The sequence below is a fragment of the Vanessa atalanta genome, chromosome W (genome assembly GCF_905147765.1).
Source record: "Vanessa atalanta chromosome W, ilVanAtal1.2, whole genome shotgun sequence".
Classification (NCBI taxonomy): domain Eukaryota; kingdom Metazoa; phylum Arthropoda; class Insecta; order Lepidoptera; family Nymphalidae; genus Vanessa; species Vanessa atalanta.
In genome coordinates, this window is record NC_061901.1 from 9,047,712 (window position 1) to 9,053,972 (window position 6,261).

The following is a 6,261-nucleotide window of genomic DNA, read 5'->3' on the forward strand; positions in this document are numbered from 1 at the left end:
GCTGCCTCTCGCTTTCCTAGTGTCCGTAGATCCTATGCGGAGGTAGCAAAAGAGTTGTTCTCCGTTCCCACATACATCCCAACTAACCCTGGTCCTTCTAAGTCCACCCCCTGTCCTAGTAAATCATACAGACAAACCATTGTCCGTTCTCCCTCCCCTAGACTTCCTCAAGGGAAGGGGTATGATAAACATGCCCATCAAGCCATAGTTGGCAATTGCCCCTCCTCCTCTCCCAATGGTTGTGCCTTAAATGTTGCTAACCCGTCCCCTTCTAATAATAATCCTAACTTATTGGAACTACTCACAAAAATCCTCTTAAATATCCTCAGTACATGCAATGAAATCCCTTTACCGTCCAACGTTGCCAATGACCTAAATCAATTATTTAACATCCTCCACAATGGCCCCAATCAGATTCCTTCAATGGAAGTGCAAAAGCGTCCGTCCTAAGAAACCTCCTCTCACTTATTAATTTGTATAAACCTGTCATTATTGCCATCTCTGAGACATGGTTGATTCCCGGTTCTCGATTTCGGATTCCGGGTTTCACCTGTTTGAGGGATGACAGAAGTGATGGGTATGCAGGTAGTGCCATCTTGATCAGGCACTCCATTCCCAAACCCCAAAAGTCCATCCTTACTATTAGACAGTTTTTTAAAATTTACGAAACTTCCACATCCTATCTTAAGGTTCCAGTCAAATCCTCTTTTTTCCACTCCATTTAGAGCTCTAGTCTATAATCCATCTATTATTACAGATCTTGGTCTTATTAAAGAGGCCCCTGATTCAAATTCTAAATTTCAAAGATTTTTTAATCAAAATTGGTCAAATCATTTACTTATATTTACTGATGCCTCAAAACTATCCCCTGATAGCTGCGTCGGCTCAGCCTGTTGGATCCCTAAATTCAAAATTGTCCTTCAATTTAAATCCCCTCCTGAAACATCCATCTTTTCTGGTGAAGCGATTGCGATTTTGGAAGCCATCCTTTTTGCCCACTCCCATGACCTCAGAAATACGGTAATTCTGACAGATTCTTTGAGTTGTCTGTTGGCAATTAAGGAAAATCCGTTTCGTAGTAGGCGAAAATTTTTTATCATCTTTAAGATCAGGGAGGCATTGTTTTCCTGTCATCGAAAAGGGCTGGAAATATCGCTTGTCTGGATACCAAGCCACTCTGGCATATCCGATAATGATGCAGCAGACTCGTTCGCTAGAGCTGCTATAACAACTGGCTCTCTTGAACATTTTAAAAATTCATCTCAGGACTTGTGTGCTCTAGCGAAAACTTATCTGGATAAATCCTGGAACTCTATTTGGAAAGTTTCATCAAAATCTAAAGGTAGATTTTACGCATCTCTACAACCAGATATTCCAAGGCGACCTTGGTTTTCTCTTCACAGGCAAGCTAATCGTTGGGTCACCACAACTATCTGCCGACTACGCCTTGGACATGCATGTACTCCCACACATCTCTGTAAAATTAGAGTCAGAGATCACTCTTTGTGTGAATGTGGCCTAGACGAAGGTTCCTTACCCCATATACTGTTTTCTTGCCCCAAACTCCTCCATCCCTTATATGACGTTCTCCCTCCCAAAGCTCCTCGCCCTATTAATGTTCAATGTTTGTTAATGTTTGTGTTCAGTCCATTTTGTAAATTTTTATGTAAATATATTGAGCGTAATAACATTAAGTTGTAAATGTTTTTGTGTTTGTTCATATATGTTATCTTAATAATAATTTATGTTTATCTAATTATTTATTATTGTGTTGTTTTAGGTTATGGGTTAACAGAGAGTCCACTTCTATTATGCCTTCAAATTAAATTAAGCCTGTAATCTCGACCGCACCGATCAATCTCCATCGTGTCTTCTCCATCGCACGTAACATTGGCGAAATAATCTGTGCCCTCTTGGCACAAATAAAAGCCAAAACAAAAAAAAAAATGAAGTTATCTTTGTTATTGTTAGTTAAAAGTGGGTAAAAGTAAAGTAAGTCAATGTATGAAAAGTGATATTAATTAATTCATGTAAGCAAAGACGCGAATACATACTGAGGCGGACTATCAATGCTCAAAACTTTACGTTAGTTTTTTCACAGTCCTCTTAAGCCTAGGATTAATGCCTTTGGATGGTTTGGGGGCTTCCTCGGCATCAGGTGACGTCTGCGGGACTGAGAAATCGCTCTCAGCACTCCGAATAGCTTGCAATTCCGCCATGGTGGTAATACGATGCCGCGAGCCATCCGGAGACAAGACTATAATGAACCCGTCTCTGGTCCAACACTTTGCAACCCCAAACCTTTGTCTTGCAGCCAGGAATGTTTTGTGGCGGCCCTTTGTGAGAAATTCGGACATGGTTATTCCGGAGCCTTTCAAACTGGACTTGGTGGACCAGACCTTATCTTTGACAGATTGGTCTATAAATTTTATCAATACTGGACGGGGCTTCTTCGTAACCATATGCCCTAAACGATGACAATGTCTAAAGGAGTCGGGGCTAATATTTGGAATATTCAAATGTTCAGCTAAAGTTTTTGAGGCACGCACAGCGACATTCTCTTTAGAATCTTCAGCAATTCCATGCAACAGAATAATTTTCTTCCTAGAATGCATTTCTAATTGGTCATATTGCCTTGATAAGAATTCGACTTGTAGTTGTAAATTTTCTAAGGCTGTCAGAACAAATGAATGAACAAATGATGAAATATATTGAACTGACTGTTAATATTCGATGTGGGGCTCGTTGCTGGGACTGAGGTCTTTAATTCTTTTTGGAATTCAGACATTTTTGTATTAAATAGTGCAGTGAGTTCTTCTATTGTGTTCTTGATAGACTCCATAGTTATAGACATGTATAAGAGGAGTAAATATTTTAGCTTACTTTGTTGTATATAGTTAAGTCACAGTTGTTATTTGATGTTGCTGTAGCTGGCAGTTGGTAAGTGGTCACATATACATATAAAGTTTAGATTTTAAAACTGATTTTATATTTTATTTATCAATAAATTAAGAGCATTAAAATTTACGACTTTGTTATTCCACGCCTACCCGCTATATCTATATATTTATTATATTATAGACATTTATGTAAGCGTAATACATATTATATTAAAATTATTTTATATTATATATATTATATTATATTAAAATTGTTTTTTTTTTTTTTATATAATATTGTAAGGATCAGAAGTGGTTAAAGATAAAAAAAAATAACAAATATGACAAACTCTGTATTTCTATTTCTTACAATTTATTTAAGGAAACAAAATGTCAATCAACACTTTAACAAAAACACACAGCAATTCGATAATAGAAATAAACGTAAACAAAAGAGTAATTAAAGGGCTCACGTGACCAGCGATCCGACCTCTCGGACTGTCGACAAGGAAATGTTCCTACAAACATCTGTTACCGCTCTTTTATACGATTCGGGTAGCAGCAAAAAAAAAAATTGTTTGTCCGATTTTAAAGAAGCTTAGCTTATAATATTATTAAGAGTATCTAATGTTGCACTATTTATACCTGCTACATAATACTATCTCTTACATTTGTGGGTTAATATAAATAAGCCCGCCATTGTGAACAATAATTTCATGAGTAAAATTACTATGTAGAATTTCTCAGTGCAATAAAGAGTATTATAATATAATTCGTGTATGAGAACTAGCCAAGTCAGACCTTAGGCAACAATATATTATCCCAAGTTATAAGAAGAAATGATATTTTATGTAGTTATAAGTAAATTTCAGAAAGGACTATTTAACTTGGCACCCATTTAGATCTCACTTCTTTTGTCGTTAAAGACAACAATCAAGGTATATATCATAATATTTGACTTGGCTCTCAATTTTACATTTATGTTTTTGATGGGATACTTTTTAACAGTGGCTACCGACAGTTCTATATGGCCAATATCCAAATTACAATTGCTTCCAGAAGAACAATTACGTACTGGAGAGGTGACAGGAATTTCATAAACAGATTAAAAATAATCATTAAAAAGTGAGCATATATGCCTGAGCATATATATGAGCCGAGATGGCCCAGTGGTTAGAACGCGTGCATCTTAACCGATGATTTCGGGGTCAAACCCAGGCAGGCACCACTGAAATTTCATGTGCTTAATTTGTGTTTATAATTCATCTCGTGCTCGGCGGTGAAGGAAAACATCGTGAGGAAACCTGCATGTGTCTAATTTCAACGAAATTCTGCCACATGTGTATTCCGCCAACCCGCATTGGAGCAGCGTGGTGGAATATGCTCCAAACCTTCCCCTCAAAGGGAGAGGAGGCCTTTATCCCAGCAGTGGGACATTTACGGGCTGCTAATGCATATATCCCTCCCCCCGCAAACAGTACGATTCAATTAAAATAGATTATTAGGTAGATCACAAGATGATTTCTTAGATTTTATAAATGACCAAAAATATTTGCTGTTACTGCGTTTCTTTAACTCAGCTTTATAAATATAGTAATCATAACATCTGATTTGCTCTAATTTTTGGCGGTCTCTCAATATACTAAATGAGTCGTAGTCAGATAACCTGCTATATATCTTCCATTTTCGATGGTATATCAATTTTTCTGAAATTATTTTTATATATGTTTTATAACTTTGACACAGACTTGGTTAGAAATTATCGAATTAATGACATTGTAGAATGAAATTTCGCAATCATTCAATATATCATGCCAATCCACTTGAGCTAAAGCTTTATTAATAGCATCATAGTCAGCGTGTCGGAACAAATGTATGTGTACTGGTATGCCTCCATCTCAGTCAACAGCTCATGTCAGCGCCATACCAAGCAAAACACATCATGTTCCTACCAAAAAATGTACTAAAATTTATAGTGATGGAATGGGAAGAGATATGGGTGTTTTGCTGAATGACATGTGTAAGGGACAATTAGTAACAAATTATAGTATGCCAGGCGCAAGTTATTCACATGTAATTAATAGTATTTTGAACTGTACTCATTGTCCTTCTACTACACTAATTATATTAGTTGGGAGAAGGGGAAATGTGAACAAAAAAATTCTTGATAATTATTACTCTAAATTATTAAATTTAAATGTAGAAAGAATATTAATGTTCACATTTCCTTATATTAAAGAAATGCCACAGGAAAATGCAATTAGGTTTAAATTAAATAATATGTTACATATAATGACCAATAGTAATTATGTATCAAAAAATGACATCAATAATAAAATAGAATTAATTGATATCATACATACATACATACATTTTGGAACATGTTCCAAATAATTTAAATTAAATTCTAAGACAATAGAGGTAGTCTCTGGCACCAATAGTATAGTTTCCATAGAAGCCAATAAAAAAAAAAGAAAATAGCTAATAATAAAATTGTAAGCCTGGTGCACCAAAATATTCAAGGAATGTTAGGGAAGGACCTAGAAATTGAATTATTTTTGACCTGTAATGATATTGATATTATGTGTTTAACCGAACATTGGCTTCTGAATTATCAGGTCATGTTTAACTTTAGTGGGCACCAGATGGCTAGTTTGTTCAGTAGGAATAAAGCTATACGCGGTGGCTCTTTAATACTTATGAGTAAAAATTTTAAATTTAAGGAACGTAAAGATATTGTGAGCCTTTCTATTGAGCAAACTATAGAAATAGCCTGTGCAGAGCTTGAGCGTGTCATTGTTGTATGCGTATACAGGCCCCCTAGTGGATTATATGAATTGTTTGAAAATGTACTGGAAAATGTTTTATCGAAATTATCTGAATCTAATAAAGAAATTATTGTATGTGGAGATTTTAATATAAATTTACTGCATAATACAACCACAAGTATTAGATTCAGATCATTGTTAAGTTCATATAATCTGGTAAATCTGTTCTTAGAACCAACTAGAATAACAGATTCCACAGCAACTTGCATAGATAACATATTTGCAACCCATATTCCACAAAATAAAATTATAATTAATAAACTAAATTCAGATCATTGTGGACAACAAGCTTTATTTAACTTCCATGTTAAAAAAATAAGCAATTCCGAAAAAATAATGTTTGTTCCTTTGACCACAAGTCGTATTGAGAAGTTTAGAAGTAATATTTTGGCTAACCCACCACACTTATCTTTTAGTGATAACCCCAATGCTTTGTATAATAATCTATTTAAATTAATTAGAAACAAGTTTGATGCAATATTCACTTCTAAAACAGTTAATACAAAAAAAAATTTAAAATTCAATGATTGGGCTACTATTGGAATTCATAAAAG

At 35.0% G+C, this 6,261-nt stretch overlaps 1 pseudogene; it reads right to left on the reverse strand.

Moving 5' to 3' along the window:
* Positions 1-2,081: 2,081 nt before the first annotated feature.
* On the reverse strand, positions 2,082-2,842 carry LOC125075660 (annotated as a pseudogene).
* Positions 2,843-6,261: the final 3,419 nt, after the last annotated feature.